Genomic DNA, 24,148 nt, shown 5'->3' with positions numbered 1-24,148 from the left:
ATTAGTAGACTGGAAGTCTAAAACATAAAGTAATTGGGCTTGAACTCAAGAAGTGAGCTCGAAGAGCGAACTGCAACTCGCCTGAAACAAAATCAAGACGGTATTAGCCATTTATCGAGACATCACGACAACGTGGTCTCGTCAGAAGGGCATCGCCACAAACATTATCCACGTTGATCTGGCAAATAAAACACATTCAAGGTAAGTTACTTTACAAGTTATAATTTTTTGAGGCCAAACCTCAAAACCTCTAAATTTGGAAGTAATAAAAATCAACTTGTTAAATAGCACAATAAGCTGTCCATTCGTGTTATATAAACGTAATAAAACTGGGATTTTGGGGAAATAGGCTTCACCATCCTCCACACAGGCTTTCATGTCTTTCGTTCAGAGACAGCCCTGCTTGGAAGCAATGTTTTCCTGGAGTGGCTCAAAATTTTATTACTTTATATTGGTCTCATTATTCTCAAACAGTATTATTTTTTATATTTTTGAATATACATATCACAGATAAAAACTAAATGTTTGTTTTGTTTTATACTTAGCGTGTATTATTGTTTACTTACACGGCTTTGTACTTAGCACTGTACTTGATTTATAGGCTTGTTGAAGATGTTACGTTTGAATTGTTCTTAAATTTATATACATACATAATATGTATGTATTATATATTTCTAATTTTAATGACATTTTTACATTTGTAGCATACTGTAATGGAGAACTTCCCTAATTTGATAAATTAATATTGTAAAGTGTTATTAGTACTCGTAATTTTGCCTCTCTGAATTTAAAAACTGCCTTTTTAAGGAAGCGATGGATTACTATACAAACTTTTAACAATGTTCGAGCTAAATATTTTACTGGCTCTCTCTTTCTCTCTACAACAAAAGTTCAAGAAGGTTAATGAGTTTCGTTATGCTTCCTTTGACAGAACTTCAGCTTCTAATAATAACTAGTGCCAAATTAAAAGGGCTTTGTACCCACAGTAAAAGTAAATTATAACTATGTTTGTATAAGGTAATAAATATCTCAATAATAATCCTCTTTAAAAATGCAACAACTTTTTTTAATCTGTCAGTAAAAACAATAAACTGTTTATTTGGGCTGCTGACTTACGTTTAAAATTAACGAACGAGTCTTAGTTTGTAGTAGAATAATTTAACATATACTGGACGGGTGAAAAGTAACTAGGTAGTATAAATTATTTAATAACGATCCTGACTTATTAAGAAACCAAGTGCATGCGTTTGGTAAAATAATAAACTATAGAAATAAGCTAAATTTCAACGTAGGCACCGGTGTTGTTAACTAACTTCTTCAAACGTTGAGGGATATAATTTACACTTGTCTGAAAGAAGTCAAATGGGATGTTAGTAGTAACCTTCTGAACTCTATCTTCTTATTATTCCAATGTACGAGATTAAGACTTGTATATCTCCTCCTTGGATTAGCCTCAGAAAAAAATCACATGGAGTAACATCAAAGCTGGGATATTTCCTTCTAATACAAAATTGGGGATTTTGGTCCCAATTCATAAAACTGGCGACATAAATGTGATAAAATTTAGACCAATATTAATTCAGCCTGCCTTGCTAAAAAGTGTATCAAAGTCTATTGCTCGACAGAATTTCCTCTACTTTTAAGAACGTTGTAATTAGAGCAGCATGGCTTTAAAGGCGGGAGTTCTATATCTACGAACCTCAGTATTCATCAACAATGTGTTATCCGTCTTTGCCAATGGAAACCAAATAGACTGCCTATATTGACTGTACAAAGGCTGTTGACAGAATTAGTCACCCTCATCTGTTGAGGAAATTGGGAGCTCTAGGTGTTGGTGAATTACTGCTGAAATTGTTTAGAAGCTATCTCCTAAATCGCATTCTGCGAGTCATACGTGCATCGGCGTTAACAAGACCAACACACGCTAGGTCATGAGTTCCTCAGGGATCCCACCTGGGACCCTTTTTCTTCAGTTCATTTATAAACGATATCATTGAGTTCATCGAGGGAGGGTTCCTTTTAATTTCTGACGATGACAAGGTATTTATAGAGATTTCTTCTCTTCAGCATCAGTTTGAATATGCAGGGTGATCTGCAGGGAGTGAAACAGCTGAGTAAACTGAATGAAATTGATTTAAACGTTAATGTGAGTTGATGTGAGACTAGGATTTCGCCACCTTGAAATCCTACCAGGTCTTGCATTATCTGGGTCTTCCACCTTTATCGGCTCGTAGAAAACTACTAGATCTTCTGTTCCTCATTATATTCGTGAATTGCCAGATTGATTGCCCAGAAACTCTTTAGTTGATTCACTTCAAGGCTTTCCGACAAGCCCACCACCCCCTATTCTCCAGATAGTAATGCCGAACCAACTACATATACCATGATACCTCGTCTGCTGAGAAGGGTAAAAGAAGTGTGAGCTGATCTGCACTTTTTAATTCGGTTGAGGTTTTAAAGAAAAGTGCACCCCCTCTCATTCTTAGACATATATAAACATGCTGTATGTTCATTCAGGATTTTTGTAATTTTATGTGTTTTTAAATATGTCTTGTTAATATAATATTGCATATAGCATGGATTTTAGAAGTTGCTTTAACTGTTTTGTATCTACTATTGTTGGTTTGAGATGTTTTATTCAGTTTTAACCTATTAATTTTGTATCTGCAAGCTGTATATTTATACAGTATTTACGTTCTACTGTATTATGTTGTGTATTTTTGTATTTATTGTAATTAGGCTATGCTATAAATCTTAAATTAAGTTTTCCTATTATATCATATCTTTCTGTAGCTATTGCTAGAACATAATTTCTATAATCTTGTATTTTTTTGTTCTTGATAATTATAAATCTGCCATCATACATATTTACAATGTAAAATTGTATATTGCCGTCAATAAATAAATAGATAAAAGAAATAACCATCTGGACTTCTTGGAGGCTATTTGTGCGGTCCACGCCGTCCAAATCAACGCCCAGGAAATGTTTGGTTCAACCACTCGCAAAAGATTATTGCAAAAGCTGAGTGACGTACCATTTTGCATAAAATGAGTTTATGAATATTTTCCCATTGTATTATGGAGGCATCTCGAACCATCTGAAGGTAGCAGTAATTCCTCATACTTCATTTTTCGGTTACAATCCTCAAATTTCATTTCTTGTACATAATGAGTTTTCCATGGGTGAAAATTTAGTTCTTTGTGCAACACCATACGTACTGTATGCCTTGTTAGTCCACTTTTACGAGCTGCTTGAAGTGATGATTTTTTTTGGGCTAGAGTAAATATTTCTTAAACTGTTACCACATTATCCTACGATCTTGATGTACATGTTCCACTTCTTATATCTTTCACAAAGCACGTGGTTATCAACTTTTCATGACAGTTCTTAATTTTCTCTGTATGTATTGAAATATTTACTTCCTTCTCTCAATGCGACCGTCTTTTCACTAAAATAGTCGATTTCCAGGCTTCCTAACGCGATGTAATATGAGCTCTCTCATAATCAGGCAAATCTCTTAGCCATGTTTGTCTACAATGCGCCAGCAGTTTCTAAGGATAACAACGAACTAGGTTAAGTGTGCAGTATAAATGTTTAATGCATAACTCTTTATTACACCATAGGAGAAACATAGATGTTTTGCTATATAATACTTTTTAGCCTGATACATAACCAAAGGTCAGTCACATAAATACAGGGTGAGGCAGACCACTGTACAGTACGTATAGCGGCCAGACGAAACGAGGTAGATTATTCGTAACAACTTAAACCCCCATATTTTCACCCCAAAGAATTTGGAGAAATTATTTTGAAATCTCTAAAACTCCCCAAAAGGGTAGTTTTTGGGGGGTAGGGGTGGTTTTTGGAAAATTTTCAAACGTAAAGGTATACCTCATTTTAAAGGTATTTCTTCACTGATTATTTTGATGCAAAAAGTTTGAACCTATCTTGCCGCTTATGTACAGGGTACACCAAAACGTTAAAAAATCAGGAGTTTGTGGGTAAATTTATTGCAATTACCTGCACAAATGTAGAGAGCCGATATTTTTATTCAAAACTAATGATGAGACGGCTTATCAAAAACTATCATCAAATGCTACCCTACCCCAAAATTTACACATTTTAAAAATACATAGAATTTTGAAATACTTAACAGCCCCAATCTAAAAAAACGCAAATAGCAACCTAGGTTGTGTTGTACATCATTAGAAAGGTCTTTAAAAAATAAACATTTTCTAAATTTAAAGTTTGTCTCTATCTCCAATGGTTTCAAAACTGTAGTACGAAAATAACTTTTTTAATAATTTTACTAAGTTAGTTTGAATTTTAATATCAAAACCCAATGAAAAAAATGGAAAAACGTTGTTCTAATATCCTATTCTCAAATGAGGAGGGATTCCAGATGCTTATGGTATTAGGGGGATGTTTCCAAAATTACTCAGCTGCTGCTCTTCTTTATGCCCAACGTTACCCAGACCGCGAACATCACTCCGGGAACTTTTTTCAAAGACTTGCTAGTCGAGTTCGTGAAACAGGTCATGTTCAACCTGACCACAACAAAGGAAAGGAACTCGCTAGACCCGTAAGAAGTGATAGAGCACCCGAATTTTTGGCAGCCTTTGAATTGAATCCGCATGATTCTACACGAAGAGTAGTTTTTGATTCTGGTATTAGTCAAAGATCTGTTTTAAGAATTGTTCACGATCATAAAATGCACCCATATAGGATTTCATTACATCAAGAACTCCATGGAGATGACTACCTTCATAGAATGAACTTTTGTTTGTGGGCTCGAGAAAAACTACAACAAAATCAAAACTTTCACCGCAACATTCTGTGGTGTGACGAGGCTACGTTTAGGAGTAATCTAGAAGTGAACCGTCACAATATGAGATACTGGGTGTTTGAAAACCCACACTGGATGCAAGAAGTGGACAACCAAAGGTACTGGACCCTAAATACCTGGTGCGGTATTATCGGTGACAAAATTGTAGGGCCATTCTTCTTTGACGATCGCCTAGACCGAGTAGTTTATATCAACTTTCTAATCGAAATCCCTGAGAAAGTCTTACAACGTATGGGGTTTATGCACGATGGGACACCAGCACACTACGCCGAAGTTTCTCGATTAATTCTAAACGAGCAATACCATGACAGATGGATTGGAAGAGGCGGCCCTGTGAACTACCCAGCGAGATCTCCTGATTTAACGTGTATGGACTTTTACTTGTGGGTAAACTAAAAGACCTAGTGTATAAATAAAGACCAATAACTAGAGAGGACATGATGTGGCGGATAAGGGAGGCTATAAACACGATCAGTAGAGAAGAGATAATGAGAGCTGTAGATAGCTTCACCTCAAGGATTGAACTCTGTCTGGAAAACATTGGGTTGCAGTTTGAACACCGGTTTTAACTCTTCATGAAGTCAGTTACTACGTTATTGTTAGTTTTAGTTTGATAATTGATAATTGTCATACTGATAATTTACCATGATGCTGCTGTAACATGGTAGATTTGTTTTCAAAACCAGTTGAAGTGTTTATCTTTTATAATAATGACAGGATACTCCTTCCTTCCATGGCACTCACATCAATGATTAAATAACAACAGGTTTTCTCCTATACATTTTGAGTAATTTAAGTGTAAAACTTTTTATAATTCAAAATGTACTAATTTAATAACTGGGTAATTTTCCTGTTTCATGACAGAACTCAGCACTTATCGTAAGACATTGTAGTTTACGGTGTTCCAATACCTTTTTAAATTTTAAAAGACTTTTAAAAATTGGGTACAGTATATTTTTCAATCATAAACATAAGAGACCAGTTTACTGTTGGAACTTTTTTTTACTTGCACATTGCACTGACTTTTATAATAAATACATTGAGTAAAATTATTAAAACATCTATTTTTGTACTACAGTTTTGAAACCATTGGAGATAGAGACAACCTTTAAATGTAGAAAATGTTTATTTTTTAAAGACCTTTCTAATGATGTACAACACAACCTAGGTTACTATTTGAGTTTTTTTAGATTGGGGCTGTTAAGTATTTCAAAATTCTATGTATTTTTAAAATGTGTAAATTTTGGGGTAGGATGGCATTTGATGATATTGTTCGATAAGCCGTCTCATCATTAGTTTTGAATAAAAATATCGTCTCTCTACATTTGTGCAGGTTGTGGGTTGCAATAACTTTAACCACAAACCCCTGATTTTTTAACGTTTTAGTGTACCCTGTACATAAGCGGCAAGATAGGTTCAAACTTTTTGCATCAAAATAATCAGTGAAGAAATACCTTTAAAATGAGGTATAACTCAACATACCTTTACGTTTGAAAATTTTCCAAAAACCACCCCTACCCCCAAAAACTACCCTTTTGGGGAGTTTTAGAGATTTCAAAATAATTTCTCCAAATTCTTTGGGTGGAAATAGGGGGGTTTAAGTTGTTACGAATAATCTACCTCGTTTCGTCTGGCCGCTATACGTACTGTACGGGTGGTCTGCCTCACCCTGTTTAATTTATCATCAACAGACAACTAAATGTAGAGACGAAATGTTTCACAATTCTTAACCAAATAGATGGTTATACACGATTACCTCGCGTAGATTTAACTTTTGTTACTTTCATTGTTGATTTTAAGCATTCCAATTTAAACAAGAATGATGTAAGGAAGATTATCATGAATAACCACACCCCTTCGATAATTTCCATTTTAGACTTTAACCACAATTAGCCTATGGTGTATAACAAGGTGGAAGTCATTATCATGGTGGAGTCATTTTTGACCCCAGTAAATTTCTTTTTAGTAATACGTCACAACAGTATGAGCCAGAAAACTGTGAATTTTTATATTCTCTTATCTTTTTAATTATATTGGAAGATGCATTGCTTGCACCGCTGTGATTTACGTTTTCTTAACTAGAAGTTGTTGGGTACTTTTTTTATCCCACCATGGTATATACTTTACTTTTTTATTTATTCATTTAATTTAAGCTGGATTTTGAAAGAAACCTAAACTAACTGTTTTCCGAGAACACAGAATGGAAGAATTAAAACAGGTTAGCCAAGTAACATAGACAGATAATTAAATGAATGTCTATCATATATAGTTGTTTTGTCTGATGTGTTGAGAAATTGTTTATAACAATTATCATTAGTTCGGGCTGCCCTTCTTCTTCTGACGAAGAGTATGAACTTCAAAAACTGCCTTATTGAGTACCAGGCACACTTTCATCTGAAAATATCCTTCTTGACAGTATAAAAAATATTAAAAGATAAATTAACGCCTTTAAAGTGGAATAAACAGTCTCCACCGTATGCGAAGTTTCAATTTGGTTAAAACATCTTCCAGGTCTAAAAGGACATGCTAGAGAAGATGACGTATGGGAATACAACGGTCCAGAACATTCGAGAACATACAAATGAAAAGTATCGAGGCTGGCAATAAAATATAAGCTCCAAACTTCGACAAGCATACCAAAAAGGAACAGATGTTTTGTCTTCGAAACAAGGAAAAAAATGAGTCAGATGTTCCAAGTATTCATCTGGTGTTTATAGGAATACAGCTCTACTGAAGTGATCTGTGTCAGCTGTAAACAAATGGGGGCAAAGTGAATTCAGCGAAAAGTGCATCCACGTTTAGTACAAAACTTCAGCTCATGTTGTATAATATAGTGTTTTATGTTCCACGTTTTAAGTTTGTAACACCAAAAAAAGATCATTTATGTTATAACTGATTATATAATAAGAAACTTTAGAAAATGATATCCATATTTTCATACTATTACATAAGTATAATTGCATTAAGAAATTACAGTTTTAATTTTAAACAAGATACAATTTGTATCTTGAGTTTATTTAGGTATAAATGACGTTTTAAAAGTAGCATAAAAGTTTCTTTTAACCAAAATAGACCAATATATCGCGGCTGATGAATGAACTTATTTTTTTAGGAAAATTACTCACGAAAAAATAGGCTGTGTGCTTATAAAATGTACACTGTCCTTCACCATCAGAGATCAATATTATGTTCCATGTCTACTAAATATACATTTATATTTAAGGAGGTTTCGCATCAAACGCAAACCTTTTTAGTTTTAATACAAGTAATACAATTTTTATATTTATCTGTTATTTTTTGACAAAAACTATTTATTTATTAGTGAAATCTTTTAAGTCTTATTGCTTATACTACTATATTTCTCATTTAAACAAGTATTTGAGAGTATCTTTTATATAAACTCAACAGGAGACGGTTTCAGATAACAGTGCTATCAATTCAAACCAGAATTCCGTCAGAGGGTAATGTAAGCGATTTGTTAAGTTGGGACTTAAAAAGGTGGAGCAACACGTTTTACCTCAACAATGAGACTCTAGCAGATGTTTTTGTGAAGCGAGTGCTTTGAATTTGAAAACATATACTCATTAATTCTTTTTTAACCAATAACTCTATTTATATAAGCGAATTGTGTACGTACTTTAAATAAATATGAGGAATTTGCGTTTTGTTGAAATAAGAATTGTTTTCCCCTATCTTAAAGAACGGTGCCATTTAAGAACTTGCTAATCATCTTGGACTCATGCCTTTATCAATAGAAGATGACTCCAGAACGCCACATTCTGTTCAAGGTTCTTAACTATTTTATCGACTCCCCTCATCTTCTCAGTCGAATCGATCTCTGTATCCCTACTGGAACTCGCTATTGACACATCTATGGTTGCAAGTAACATGATAGAAACTATGAGTACTATGCTCCTCTCCTTTGACTTCAAGGCATTAGCAATGAACTCTCCCCTAAATTAGACTTTTTTGAAGAAATAAGTGAAGAAGAGGGTTCCTCAGTTTTTTAATCACACGTGAATGAAGATTCCTTCATTTTGAATAGATTTTTTGTTGCTAAAATTTTGTAATGTCTGCCATTTGAGCTTATTGTGTTTCAATCTATTCTTGTTGTCTTTAATAAGTTTATTGTTTGGTATATATTGTTGCAAAATTGTTGTACCGCTGATAAATAAATGATATCGTCTTTTAAAAGTCTCTTTGTTGCTTGTTCTGCTCATCAATTGGCCCTAGAACATACCCTACTGTCACGACGAAACCAAAACGAAGTCCTCCGCCAATCGCGTAAATGTCTTAAGAAATGAGTCTAGTGGTTCGATAAGTTGCAAGAAAAGGTGAACCTCGGTGAAAGCGAGAGGAACAAAGCCTTCACCGCATTGCCCATCAGTTAGTCAGATGTCAAGATTGGGGTATCAATTAACTTTTCCTTTGGTGGCTTTGATGTTTCACATTCATATAGCACTTGTCAAGGTTCACTAGGATATTTGAGAGTAGATCAATGTTGGGTGGCAAATTATCCCAAAATCATTGTTTTTTTGTTACATTTATGTAACGACTCTGCAATTTTCCGGCACTTTTTAGAGATCAGAAGACTGCCTAGTTCATGCACTTTAGCTCTATGATCTTTGGTGAAATTTGTAGACAGCTCTAAAGATGTTTCTACATTCTTTATGTAACAGAGTTCTTTATTGATATGAGCGTCATTTATTTCTATTATCTTTGGTACTGTATTAACTAATATCATGACTGATATCGATGAATCACCAAAAATGTACCACGACTAGACCTGCTGGCGTGGAGAAGATAACATTCCGAACCAAACTAAGATTCTATTTGATTGATAATCTGTCCCGTCTCCAACTGCAACAGTATTTCTCAACTAACTAATTTTTTTTTTACCAAAGGGCCATATTTCCTGTGCCTGAAAATAACGCATTAAACATAATTGCGTCTCAGCCATTCGGTTTACTGTGCACCTTCTTTCCAGGTTTAAGCTGTGTCAAATACAAAGCTCGATAAAGGCGTCGGACTAGTCAACTATAAACTAGAGACCACGAGAGAGAAGCCCAGAGGACGCTATCCGTTACAATACCAACCGAGAGGGATCGGGACAACGCCCATTCAAAACACAACGTGATCTACAACCAGAGAAATGGGAAGAGATCAGGTGATCTCTGCAATCAGCTGTATTTTCATATTCAGCTAATGTAGTTTAGTCGGAGTTACATAAGACAGTAAATATTAGTATGAGTGAGATTTATTTTAAGAAAAATGTTATGAATATTAAGCATTGTAATTGGTAGTATGAACTTATTAGCTATTTTAAACGTGTTAGGTTTGCAAAAACAAATTTTGTTTTAGTCACATTTAAACATTTTGTTTAATAGTGTTCGCGTAATGGTTGAAAAACTAGACCTACCTGGTTTAAATCATCCATAATTTAAAACATGCATTGAATTTGAGCTTTTAATAGTTTACTGAAGTATAAATTTCTTACTTTATTTAAATTGCAATGGACAAACTACCCTAATTTGTTAAAAAGATCGTACTCATTGGACATTATGTATTGATAGTTTCCTTTCTATAGAGCTGGCGTACCAGCTGTTTTAATAGTGCACCATTATTTTCCAGAAAGACCTTTCTTGTAAAGCCGCACAAGAAAGTTTGTGTATAATTAATGACGTGTCTTCTATAGGATTTATGACCCGCCTGTCGTCTGTGAAAGCTCTTCTTTCTTGCGACTGGGACGTTGTACTCTTCACTCTACTTGTTAAGGAGATAATAGGCTGTTCATTATTACTAGTTTCTTTTTCAAATCTTTTGAACTTTGAATATAAAATCAACTCTTTGGGTCTCATTTTTTTATCAAAAAGCAATTTTGGGTACAATACAAAACCCTTGCAGATTGGTAAATTACAAACGTGTCAACAGACTATTTTTCTTAACTAAACACATGCATGTCCAATAACATTGAACACAAGTGAGTTACTAAACATTATGTAGCGGGCTTCATTATTCCCTTTTTATATAACAAAATGTATTATTACAATAATTAATAATAATAAATTATTAGTGCTTACCCTCTATACACCACTTCATTTTTCACTCTACATAAAGAAAACTCGTGGGCAACAATGAAAATATGAGAACAAATATATGAAAAGGTGCTGGACTCATCTCTTCTCACTACCTTTCACTCAAGCCCCATTATTATCTCGACTAGTATTATTTGACCTCCAATAGATTTTATTTCAATGCTAATCCACCTGTTATAACTTTAACTTTAAGTTAATACGTACAGCATTGAGAAAATACCTTGTAATGTTCCAAGGTCGCGCTTGAGGCGAGGTCTAGATTTATAGAAATACTTCATAAAATTGATATATTAGTGATCGCACGCCACCAACACCAAACAGGACTTCTGAGACGGGGATTGCTGATGCATCTCGATATTGATCATTTTCGCTGTATGAAACAGCGATGTTAAGTCACTACATAGCTACTTATACGTTTTGATAGGTTGTAACTTGACGTGTCCTATCTTCAAGCATGCAGAACATACGGTCCTGACCCCAGATCTCTTAATTCATCTTCCCACGCCTGTTTCTGTTAAAAGGAAGTTGATTCCAGATATAATTTAATAAGTCAATCCAAATTTGGTAATTAACGGAAACTCCAATGGAATTCACCTCCATACAGACTCACATTACATACGCGTTAAATGAATGCCAAAATTATAAACGTTTCAAAGCGGGGTTCTATGAAGTAGTTTATTTCTCCAAATTAAGAAACTAAGGTAATTTATCCGTCATAATTTAGCCTAGGAGAATTTAGCTAACTTCATCCAATTAGTATAGGCAAAGAGATCAACGATGTGAGTCAAATAATGTAATATGCTAATAGTCTGCCATGTAACATGAGAGGCTTTGATGTTGTCGACAACACTGATGTGAATGTTTGACTAGTTTGTGCCCCAAATAGCAATTTGTGCGATACGCACAGATATACCTTGCAGATGTGCCTGACTATTCGTTCATATTGGTTCATGTAAAATAGACCAGCATTTATAGCGAATTGGTATAGTGGAAGGCTCTTTTTTAGAGGTTTATGGGTTAATGAAGATAATAATAATATTTTCATCCCGTTGTGGGCACATTGGCTATGTGCTTTTCGTAGAATTTTTTACCACACTGCACACTAACCCAAAAATGTAGAATTACTATTTTGTTTGGATGTGACAAAGAATGAAGATATGCTTATCGTTTCTGCATCCTTAAATGAATGTGAGCCTAAAACCAAAACAATAAATTATTTGTGCTTCCACACTACACTCTCTTGTTGATCCTTTCTATCTCAAGGATTGTTTTTGAAAAATGTTTGTATTTCTGGAGTATTGAAACTATGACAGAGCAAACTCAAAAGATATGTAAAATAATTATGCTAATTTATAATATTGATCGAGAAACCAAAGGAAAATTTGGATTTCGGTATTCGATTTTTGGTATTCGATGAAAAGATTTTTTGAGTATAGTCGTATCAGGAGCCCCTGTTAAATAATTATTTTGGCTTGAAATTCCCTTACCAGTGACGCTAGGAAAAGGATATTTACAGCAACAGATGCTTATAGGCCTATAACATTATTTTTGTTTGTATGCTATAATCTAGTATTTTAAAACTGTATTAGTACAAAATTGGTGGACAAAAAATCTTCGCAGTTCATTGAAAGGTTGTGTAATAAAATGTCGAAATTTCCTGTAACGGACAAGGATTAGGAGTGTGACATCCTTGAAATGCTCAGTTTATGTCCAGTTCATTTATGTTTAAATTAATTGTATCCCAACTTCGCAAAGAAGATTATCATTATTGGAGATGCTAACCGCGATCAGTACTTTATCACGTGTCATGTGCGAGATAGAATTGAGGGTGAAATGAAGTAATGATGTTCATACCTAAACCTTCCTTTGACCACTCACTAATTACTACCCACATTGAAACTGTACGTTCCCGTTTGTATTGTTACATTTTTCTATTATGGAACCATAATGAACTCCCATTGCGCCTGCATTGGTTACAAATTTTATATGAATTTAAACATCCTAATGTTATTACAGTATTAAAGATTGTATTTGAATCGCAATATCAAATAACAAATACCTTTATGAATTAAGTGTGCATAATATCCCCTTCATGTACCATAATAAAGATAGAAACTTTATGTAAAATATTCTTTTTAATTTGGAGTTCATGAGATGAATTGTATTTACTTATGCATTTGCGTAGCCTGAAATAAAATTACTACATTGACTTAAGTTTTTTCAGTGCTGATAAACCTTTACTATATTGTCTCATCCCATTCCCTTACTTACAACTTTTTTGCTAATTATATCCAAAAACCGGCAGAATAACATTTTTAAGGCCTGAATATTATAAATTATTAAACGTAACTAAAAACTGCAATGATAGTTACGTTTAAACTAAACTGAAAGTAGGTTGAGTTATCATTTTAGGGTATAAAATAATAATTCTGTACACAGTAGACCAAGCGATTTGGGTTAACTTTGTTATGGGATTTATTTTTCTTTATCTCTTACCTTCCCAATCGCCTTATAAATAAATCGTATTACAGATGAGGCCCACTATTGTAAAGATTTCAAGATGATTTATCCATAACCTAATTCATCAGGTACATTACTTATAAATAGATATAATTATTTATAAATAAATAAACATCATTATTATTAACCGATACCATTATTAAATATGCTTTATAGGTATTATACTGCATGTCAGAGAATATCTGGTGATAGTATGACAAAATATTGCTTTAGTTCTCAACCACTTGTATGTCATTACAAATTTTCCATTATCAATATGGCAGCCATGTACGAATGACTGTTCTTTCTGTATAAGATGGTTTTAAAATTGTTACTTTTAAGTGCCAACTTTGCCTTTAGTGTATGTGATGCCATATGTTTGAATTTTTTACAATATTGTTCACGTTCTATCTTATGTTATCACACCTGAGGTGGTGGGTGGATACCAGTTCTTGAAGCGTTGTGTAAGACACAATGGTAGCAACATGTCAATAATTATGTGTTCCAGTAAAAGCTGAACATTGCATACAGCTTGAACAGTCTATCTTTACATGTATTTCAAATCGAGGGCAGAGGGAACAACTACATAGAGTAGTGAATCGAATTTTCATAAAAAATATACACGGTATTAGTATAACCCTGTATACAAAGAGCATGCCACACCGAGTATTGCTTAACGTTGCAAGATTTCAAGTCTATGGCAACATTTATTACTGTCATATGTCGTATTGATTATTGTAGAGACTCATTTTACTAACAAATGTATTTATTCTGCAGTTTTATTGTTGCTATTATGATTACCCATAAAACCAATGTACACATTTTAATAACGATAAGCCAAATCCCGTGTAGTGCCCTACTCTGTCACTGAACTCGGTGTTAGCTATATAGTAAGGAAAATTCATGGAATATCGTCACTCTATAGCTCAGTTCTTGTTTATATATCGTGTGGACAGACAGACAGTTATTAAACTGTTCTAGCCGCTCGATAGTAAGCTTTACTAACGCTAAGCCAATAATGACAAGGTCTCGAACGAAAGTAAGAATCTACATCAAGGACGAAGATCGGTTAACCAATCGGTTATGTGTGTTTCTCAGTATAGTAAAATAAATAAAGTATAAAAGTAAGTAAGAAAATATTGTGTATCTATAAAACGAAATATTTCAAAATGAATTGAAGTGACAACGATGTAGAAGCGAAGAAGAACTCTAGCAGACAAAGCTAGGATCATAAATCCTTCACTGGACAGGTCATTAATTAAAACAACATTGTTTCTTTGTGGCTTTCTCGAGAGTCTCCAAGAATTGCTTTAAGAGGAGAACAAAATCCTACCGATTAGGTCAAATTGTTTTTGTGGTGTTCTCTTACAATTTTACAACATACGAGAAAAACAGCTGTATCGTATATTTGTGTTACTGTTTACTTACTGTTAGAGAGCATTTCTTAATAATACACGTGTTTTATGTATATTTTTCAATATTACCATCACGTAATATCATTTTTTAAATTTAAAACAAATTGAACGCCCCCCCCATTTTCCGTTGTGGGATAATGGGCAAAGCTTAACAGTCACTAAAAGGTTCACTTCTATTTCTTAGAAAGGTGTCCCAAAGTACCATCACTCCATATTTATCCATCCAAAAATAAACAGAGTGCATCCATACTTTGATCTCACACTGTATATGTACGAGTATGTACGTATACTCGTATAATCACAGCACGCAGCCAAAACGTTGCTAGTGGGAAGAGATTTTAATATCCGACGAAATATCTTGTGTTAGTTTGTATGTATATTAAGAAATCATTAACCAAAGTAAAAATACCCACAGTTTTTAATTTATTCATGAATTTATCATAAAAATTAAAATGGATGCAACTTTGCACAAAAGCTTTAGCAATGTAGTTCTACAAATCACCGCACTCTACTCTAGATTTACCGCACAAATATGTAACCCACAATACTCATGTGGGTATTGTGATTAACATATTTGTTGAAGTCAAATATGTTAATTTATTGCATAAATATATATTGAATAACGAATTTATATGGATATAATGTATGCATAATGAGGCCATCACATCTATAATTTACCAATTGAACCAGAATGTTCTGCAAATTTGAAGAAATATGAAGCCAAGAAACTGCGATACTAACGAGCATTATTTGATATTCTGCAGCCAATTAATCATAGTAGGATTAATTTTTTTGTCTGTTTACAGGAAGAAAGGGCATTCCAGTAAATCTGGAAAGTTGGTCTCTGACATCGTTAATTCCAGTAGAGTGATAATTTTCAAATGAACAAACTTAAGTTGAACTATAAAGTGGAAACGTTTTAACCGCTCTGTTATATTAGCACAATTGTGTTTTGTTGCCAGATTTCTGCTCCCTATTGTCACGCTACTGCCACTCAGCGCAAGCAGAAAACACAAACACACACTCTGTATATACAGTATATAGAAATGTGGGTCTATACGAATTGTTCACCGAGAAGATTTCCACATAAGCAATCGTAGTTATTCCAGTCTAATTAGTACTGTCGTATCGCCATTAATTGTACTTTTCGTTAGCCATTTATTACCGCGAGAGCACCATTTCTATTTCACGGGTTGTTACACATTTATCCGCACAGAAGAGCCATTTCCCGACCGTGCCAACCACATTGTACCCTGAGTCTTGTGTGCGATTTATGGGATTGCTTGTTTTTTAAGTACTTGCTTCTGAAAACATTTCAGTGTTACGGACATTACTGTATGTAATGCTTATCTACCAAGAATTCTTTTCATCAGTAGTTCGTATACTAAAGATAAATCCTATATTTTTTTGTATTGTCGTTAAATAAGCAATTTTGGAACTTCAGATACATTGCATTGTTGAAACTTAAACTGCATGTGCAAAATCGGGTACAAATTGAAAAATAATTTAATATACTTTAAAAATTAGTCAATATAATTTGTATTTAACGCTTTTCCCAAACTTCCTAAAATCCATTAATGAATGCTCCAATAATTTTGTTAATGATAAGTTAACAATACGAATCCACACACCACTCTTATTTTACTTACATTGAAAATTTTTCTACAAGATCACATTACTATCTATCCTACTTAATTACTGACAAATAATTTGTTAGTCCATGGATTGCTTGAAAAAACTATAACATAATTATAAGAATGTACTTATATGGCATATAAAAATATAAAGAGTTATGACATTTTAAAGGGTAAAATAAAAGACTAATCTAGTATGCAGATATCGTATGGACACACTTAGATGAACCAATAAATCCAGAAATCCGAAATTCCAGCAATTTTAAGGCCTCCAGGACAGCGTGACTTCAAGCTTCTAGAGACTAAATGTTCAATAGGAGGAGTCCACAGATTTGCATAATAATACTTTCGGTAGCCATTATGAATTTCCTCATAAAATGCGCGCATAGAAAGTTAGTTACTAATCGAGTATTAGTAGGACTAAAAAGAGTAATTAGTAATTTAGGGATACTAGCAGAGAGGATGTTTTGGAATTCCGTAGATTCGGTCTTGGTACTCTAAAATGAAAGTCGGATGGCCTTGTTTCATCAAACACAAGACCTCATCTCTTTTAGCATAACTTTTCAAGAAATAAAATATTATTTCCATTACTTCAATCTAGTTGTTTAAAATGCTAGTGAGGGAAGAGTTTAAGCAATGCCAACTGTAACGTTTTTTTCATGAAAATTATACTTTTGTCTCGTAAAATTGGCAACAATTCTCCCCGTTTATGATTTTTCCGTCTCTCACCCACTCATGGCTGCATACGTATCACACATCACAGTGGGAGGAGCTGAATGTGTAATGCAATCTCTTACCGAGTGGGATCAGCGCCAAGGACGGGGATATTGCTATGATATCAGCGATTGCTTTGCTTGCCACAGTTGGCAAGTTTCTTGTCATAATCTCCGAGTTAGGGCCGAATCGTTTGAATAGCGCAGCAAAACCAAAAACAGTAAAGCTGTAAACTGAATAGCTCAGTTCTATATGTAAAGTAATATTATATTGAATCCTAAAAACCGTACTACTGGAATACTTTAATTGGTTTTAGCTCTTGAAGCCAAAACAATTGTCATAATGTTTACGATAATATACAAACACAACTAGATAACACATCTAGTCCTTCCGGCTAGTATTCTAAGATATATTTCTTTCAGGACGGCGCAGAATAAATTGTGCTGATAAATAAATTATGTTCCAGGAAAATTAAGTTTGAGATCTTTTTTGAGTGGTAAAAGAGTTACAGGATAACTCTTGTAATGTTCCATTGTTACTTCAGTAGAGACGATCAAGAATATAAACACCCAGTTAACATTGAAGTATGTATAACCAATCCTAGCAATAAATTATTTTTACTCTGGCTCAAATAACATTTAATTTTTAAGGGTTTTATTTTTCTCAGGGCGTCCAGTACAAGGTAATGGCGAAATAATCCTTCCATACTAACCCACATTTTAATAATATAATTTCTATTGTATTACTTTATTCTTATCTATAATTGAATTATTTAATTTTATATGAATTTTTATTGAAATGAGTTGAACTGAAAAATCTGTACTTGTAGACAATACCACCTACTTCGACACATCACTAAACCTTATAACTAACTTTATACCCCTCTATCTGGTAACACGTAGGTTCATAAACGTTTCCCTTAACATTTACAGTACCGAGCGGTGTACTTTCTAATAATTACACACATACCACAGGAAGCTTTTGTAACCATTGGTAGAAAACATGTTATATCCGGGAACTACTCCAGCCATAGTATACAATGTTCACTTCATCATGTTTACGACTAAGGAATTGGTATATTTAGGTATTAGTTTAGGTTTATACCTGAGGGAGATTACATTACGACAATTTAAAATTGAGGTTCGCTCTGCAAAGTTATTGAACTCGTTTATCTATATTTTATGATAAGTTTAATTATTATACTATATAATAATATTAATACGTACAAAAACTGTGCATATAATAACTTAGTCTGTTCTAATCTTTATAAGAAAATTAATGTCATTGTAACATTTTTAACTTCAAAACCTATTACAATTCTACAAGATAAGCATCAGATCAAATTCATAATGCGATATAAATAATATACAAACTTGTGAAATAACAAAGGTCCATTTTTACTGAACATAAAACTTATCATAACTGTCCACATTACAGTAAAGAGTCAAAATATATTTTTAAGACGAATTTTAACTTTTATAAAGAAAATGTGACATGAAATTAAGTGTGAACTAGCTTATGAGATGATAAAAACAATCCGTTAACTTTAAAACAAGAATTATTGATGTAGAAATAGAAACATTTCAATAGTAGTAAAGAAATGTTAAACAATACTCTAATCTTCCATACAAAATGTTACCTAAAATTAAGGATTTAAATAATGTCTTATAATATTCAAATTGAATTGATACTATATTTTAAAAATTATACTCAAATTTATACCACAATTTAAGTTTAATATAGCCCAATGATACGTATAACATAGTATCATTGCATTGAGTAAAAGTGAAATAAACCTCATATTTAAGTATTTGAGTACAATCGATTCCCAACAGTAAAATTATCTGAAGGATATTTAACATAGCGTATTAAATTTAAACTGTTCTATAATACAAAAACTGCAAGTGAAAAAACCTACCTTTAACTAGTCTGGGATTGCCAACAACTATAATAATCTTAAAGATACCCTTTTACACAACTCTATCTTACTGTATAAGGTAATCTTCTAATTTAAAAGTTCATTAAGATTTACCTAAATTTATTTGTATGTAAATATAATTTACATACAAAGTAAATTATATTTTCTCCAATTGAGGTGAAAAAATCCAATACCCAACAACACCACTTCAATGGCTTGCTCAACAGTAAAATGCTCAACTCCCACCGGACCACAGGTACCAACAAGGATATTGTTAGCTCTCCGAAAAGTCTACTCGGCAATTACATCACTACAGCAAACATGCAAATTTGTCTCGCTCCAGTCTTAGCGTAATCGTCGGTATCCGGATTTCTTGTTATAGCCTGTAACGTAATAAATGCTAGTTTGTCACAGTAATGTTCGGTTTGTGTATCCCAAATAGTTGCAGACGCGTTTCCACAATGTAAATAATCTATACCTAGTAAGATGGAGAAGTTACCTGTTATACATGAGCAGATTACAATTTAATCATATCCAATATAGTTTGGCAACATTAAAACTGTGTGTGTCATTCCTAAATATTCATTTAGTTTTGGGTTTCGTTATTATAATTAAAAATCTTCCACTGCTGCCCTAATGAAATCTTACGAGAAATCAACGTATGGTTGGAATATTAATAAATATCGTTTACTGTGTGGGAAAATTACTCAGAGACTTCTTTAAATATTAGTACCGGTAGTAAAATGCTAAACATATTAATAATCTATGCCCAAAGGCTATCACCTGTTGGGCTGGAAAAATGTAATTTCTTACTCTCTGTCCTACTGGCCGCTCGATATCTCTAAAGTGAACTGAAGACCCTTGAAGTTAAGCATGAAGTTTCATTTCAATATAAGAAACACTGAGTCCTATGGTGTATGTCACTTCGTGGGTTATGGGTGAGCGTTAGAAAATATTTTTACATTGGTCTTATGGGCAACCATTATGGCAATGAGAAAATAAGAACAATAAATCAATTTATACGCAAGCTGAGTACAATCATATGAGATTTTTAACATGAGACACATTGGCACAAGTACCTTATTCATAAAATAAAAAGTAAAACAATAGAGTGGAAAGTCAATATTAAAAGTTAGTGACGAGATTTGATTTTCAGTGCACACTGCTATGTATTACCCTACCTCACCAGAATATGTATTCCTTAAATAATACTATAGAACATACCTTGAGAAACAAAAACGTTAATGTAAAATGTGGCAGAATATTTCGAGAAAGATTGACTGCAAATTCTGCATCAAATTTAATTTCAACATAAAAAACAGTGATATATATATATATGATTCTGGAATTTTACTGAGCACCATTATGGTCTCTCACTTAGTAATCTGACTCACTAATAAGTAATTTCATAATCTTAAACCTATAAAAAGGAGTAATCCCTGTACAAGGTTTAAGCGGAAACCGAATCTAAACCTGACCATCGCTATGTCTTCGAGTAAGGGATTTTGGTTATAAAATGAGCTCAAAATCAAGGGTTTGGTTTAATCAAAGATTTCTAAGAAGATTTTCAAGTTTTGTCTTGATTACGAGTAATTTGCCATGATAGTTTGCGCTACATGTGGCATTACCGAACAATATTGAGTGAAAACTACGGTTTAGTAGTTTTTGTCAGCCCACTTGCAGATTTGTACTTAAGGGACGACCTGTAGGGTTAAGCATCTTTGCACAACTATAGAGTTTACATATATCAAGCTTAATATAGAGCAGCTAACAGATATACCTGTGTTAGGTGTAATAATATATTACATTACAGTCAAATTTCTTTCCGGTCAAGAACTTCCTGGTTAACGCCTTTAAACATGCACTTATCGTAAGATTTTACACAAATTCGTTCCAAACCTTAGACCTTGCTCCGATATAGTGATTAAAATAAGTTGAGGTAGGTTTCATTAGCAAAGTTTCTGCAGTGTTAGGGGAAATGGTTTATACGACTCGCCGAATAAAAAGGTAGATCTACCCAATTAAATATAATTTTACAGCGTTTCGTAAAACAAGCACTAAAGCTAATTACTAAAATTCGCTTAGTTAAATACTGTAGTCTCCTCTTGGTATTGAGAAAGTTTTAACCAAGGCTGTTTCTGTCATTAGGCCGCCGAAGAACCATTCAACTTCGCTAATGACTTTAATTTCTTGTTTAAGTCAATTGTCTTAAACGAATACAAGAATTTTAATAAGTTTGGTTGATACGGTTGTACAAACCTGCGTCCGTTACGCATTTACAAATTTTCTGTTTATGTTCAGGTAGAATGTTTTAAAATAGATTAATTTAACATGTATGTTTTAATTCAAATTGTGTAATACGTGTCTTTTCGATATTCGTAAAAAGTTTTAATTGAAATGATTGCTTTTAAATTATTTTAAATACAAGGGTAAACATGAATACTTCATACATACATATATATATATATATATATATATATATATATATATATATATATATATATATATATATATATATATATATATATATATGCGTGTACATTAATCTAATTTGTATAAATGGCAATACATGGCATTGAATCACAAGTACTTGCTCCGCTGGGACATATTGTATGTACGCAAAATAATAGTCATTTTATTTGGATTATTCAAAAATCTGTTACCTAATTTACATTTCCAGATACTTTTGTAGCATTATATTAGGAAAAGGCTTTGTAATTTTTGTACTTTATTACAATTTTGAATAATGGGACATTAATGCTTCTTAATCCGGAAGTGAGGTGTTTTTCCTCCTTTTGGCATTTTTTAAGTAACCTTATTTTTTTGCCACTAAATAAGCACTAACTCAATATAATAATATACGAAAGTACAAAGGACAACCAATATAACGCTGTCTTTGTGTGAAACAGACTGTCAGTGGGTTCCTTTAGATCCTCGACAAATTACTTCTGTTACCTCGTGCCCACACTGAGATGGAAAATTTATTATTGTGTCTCAGACTTATACTATTTACGTTTAACGTGTTTCATCTCATTGTCTGGGTTGTACTGGTTATTATGCAGACAGTACAAATAATATTAGTCTCTAAAATACAAAAGATTGTGTCTAATTGTTCGATGTTTTGTTAGGAAAATTGGAGTATTTGTTCTTCATTGGATGTTGGCGCTAATTTTTATTACATCCTGTATGAAATAACTGGAATATAAATAGTAAATGTATTAGTACATCATCACATTGTTGGGTGACAATCTGTAACGCGTCGGTTGTTAATTTAGAATTCATTCTGGTGCAATTAGTTTTATAAACTAAAAACATTTTTTAACAAACGTATATAACATATTAATAAAGAACCCAACAGAACGTAAGGGACCTATTACGAGCGCCTGCTATCTGGTGCCCGCAACACCATGTGTTTGGTGTTCTGCGGGCATTGCAAACGACGAGGCGCATAGCTATTTGCAGTACCAAGTCTAAAATCTATACGCAGCTTGATAGAAACGGGTCTCTATAAAGCGTTTATCACACAGAAAATAGTATGAGAAAAGAGAATATATTTGTATTTATCTCTTTTTTTGAGTATTTGTTTGCTTGAACAAAAATTAATTTTTCATCAATAAACGTACTGCAACGTAACTTCATTACTTTACTGGTACTTTAAAGCCTGCTGTGAAGAAGTCTGAATCGTTGAACTTGGATGTAAACTGCTAAGCCTTTTAAACGACACATGGTGCGGCGTACTCAAACCCTCGATTTTGATGATTCATAAGTAAATATCGGTTGTCAATTGTAAGGATAAAACCTGCTGTGCAGCTATGAGGCACAGCAAGGAACTCAAATCTGGAGATGCTTCAACAGTATCAATCAAAATTGCAAAAGCGTATTGGTATGTATCCAATAAAACGTTACATCAATATTTGAACATCCCAACAGTCAAAGAAGAAATTACCAAATTCAGTCGAACTTATCTTTCAAGATTAGAAGATTATCCAAACCACCGTGTGGTAAATCTACTTGATAATTCTAAAAATGTGTACAAACTCCACCGTACTGATATCCTGGATCTACCTTTGAGGTGATTGAATTAATTATGTTAGTGTTAGCACTAATTAACATCTGACTCAATTTTAATTGTTAATGCTTATGTATCTAATATTTACTTATTGTTCTTCTCAGATAGAACAGATTGTCAATATATAAAATGTTGTTTAAACAAATTGTAAGGATATACGTATATTTTCAGTCTTACAGTCTTTTCTGTGTAGGTTCATTTGAAATCCAAAGGATTTTAGCAGTTCCCTCGTCATTAATACTCATTTAATAGTCTTATTGTAAAGTCGTCACAGCCCAGACATTGCAAATAGTATTGTTTTCGCATGTAATAATATGTGTGGTTATCCAGTCCGCGTTCCATGTACTACGTGACGTTCAGGGCATTCCATAGTCACGCATTCCTTTTCATTTGGCTGGTAAATGTTAGAATATGATACAATACTGATAAAAATCACCAGAATAACGAAACCATTATACTCTTGTATTAATTAACTGTTAACTTATCTTACTTGTCAATCACGAAACTCAAAATAAATCATATAGGGGCTCAATTATTATATATCTTACTAGTTTTGAAATAAGCATAAACTTAATATTTAACTACTGTAATTATTCGAAAGTTTTGGAAACGAAAACAAACAGCAGACCAATTTCTTGGCGGCTTTCCCACTGAAGTAAGAAATTGCATTACACATTCTGACTATGTTAGGCTGTTTAGGCTCATCAACCGAGACATTCGGATGCAATGTTCAAGGCGACCCACAAACTCTCGAGTCTTTGAATAAAAATGCGCCTTAAGAAATGATGTCCCTGTCTATAAAACTATTTTTCCTCGAGGAAATGTCCAATTCGTCCTTTCTATTTCATGAAAAACTAAGATGTTTAAGATTATAAAAAATACAACAATTATATTAAGTGTTCGAGTGATTATCAAAAGTTAAATGTGTATAATAACAATATGTATATGTGTAGTTTC

At 33.2% G+C, this 24,148-nt stretch overlaps 1 protein-coding gene across 2 annotated transcripts in view; it reads left to right on the top strand.

Annotated features, from left to right (window-relative positions):
- Nucleotides 1-24,148, top strand: part of LOC124359844 (beta-galactosidase-like) — a 97,595-nt gene that overhangs the window by 7,482 nt on the left and 65,965 nt on the right. For both annotated transcript variants that reach the window (XM_046812927.1, XM_046812925.1), the window contains exon 2: nt 9,835-10,014. The gene's annotated coding sequence lies outside the window, so the exon portion shown is untranslated. The remainder of the gene's footprint in view (nt 1-9,834; nt 10,015-24,148) is intronic.

The sequence above is a fragment of the Homalodisca vitripennis genome, chromosome 4 (assembly GCF_021130785.1).
Source record: "Homalodisca vitripennis isolate AUS2020 chromosome 4, UT_GWSS_2.1, whole genome shotgun sequence".
NCBI classification, from domain to species: Eukaryota; Metazoa; Arthropoda; class Insecta; order Hemiptera; family Cicadellidae; genus Homalodisca; species Homalodisca vitripennis.
This window is presented reverse-complemented; position numbering and strand designations above follow the sequence as displayed.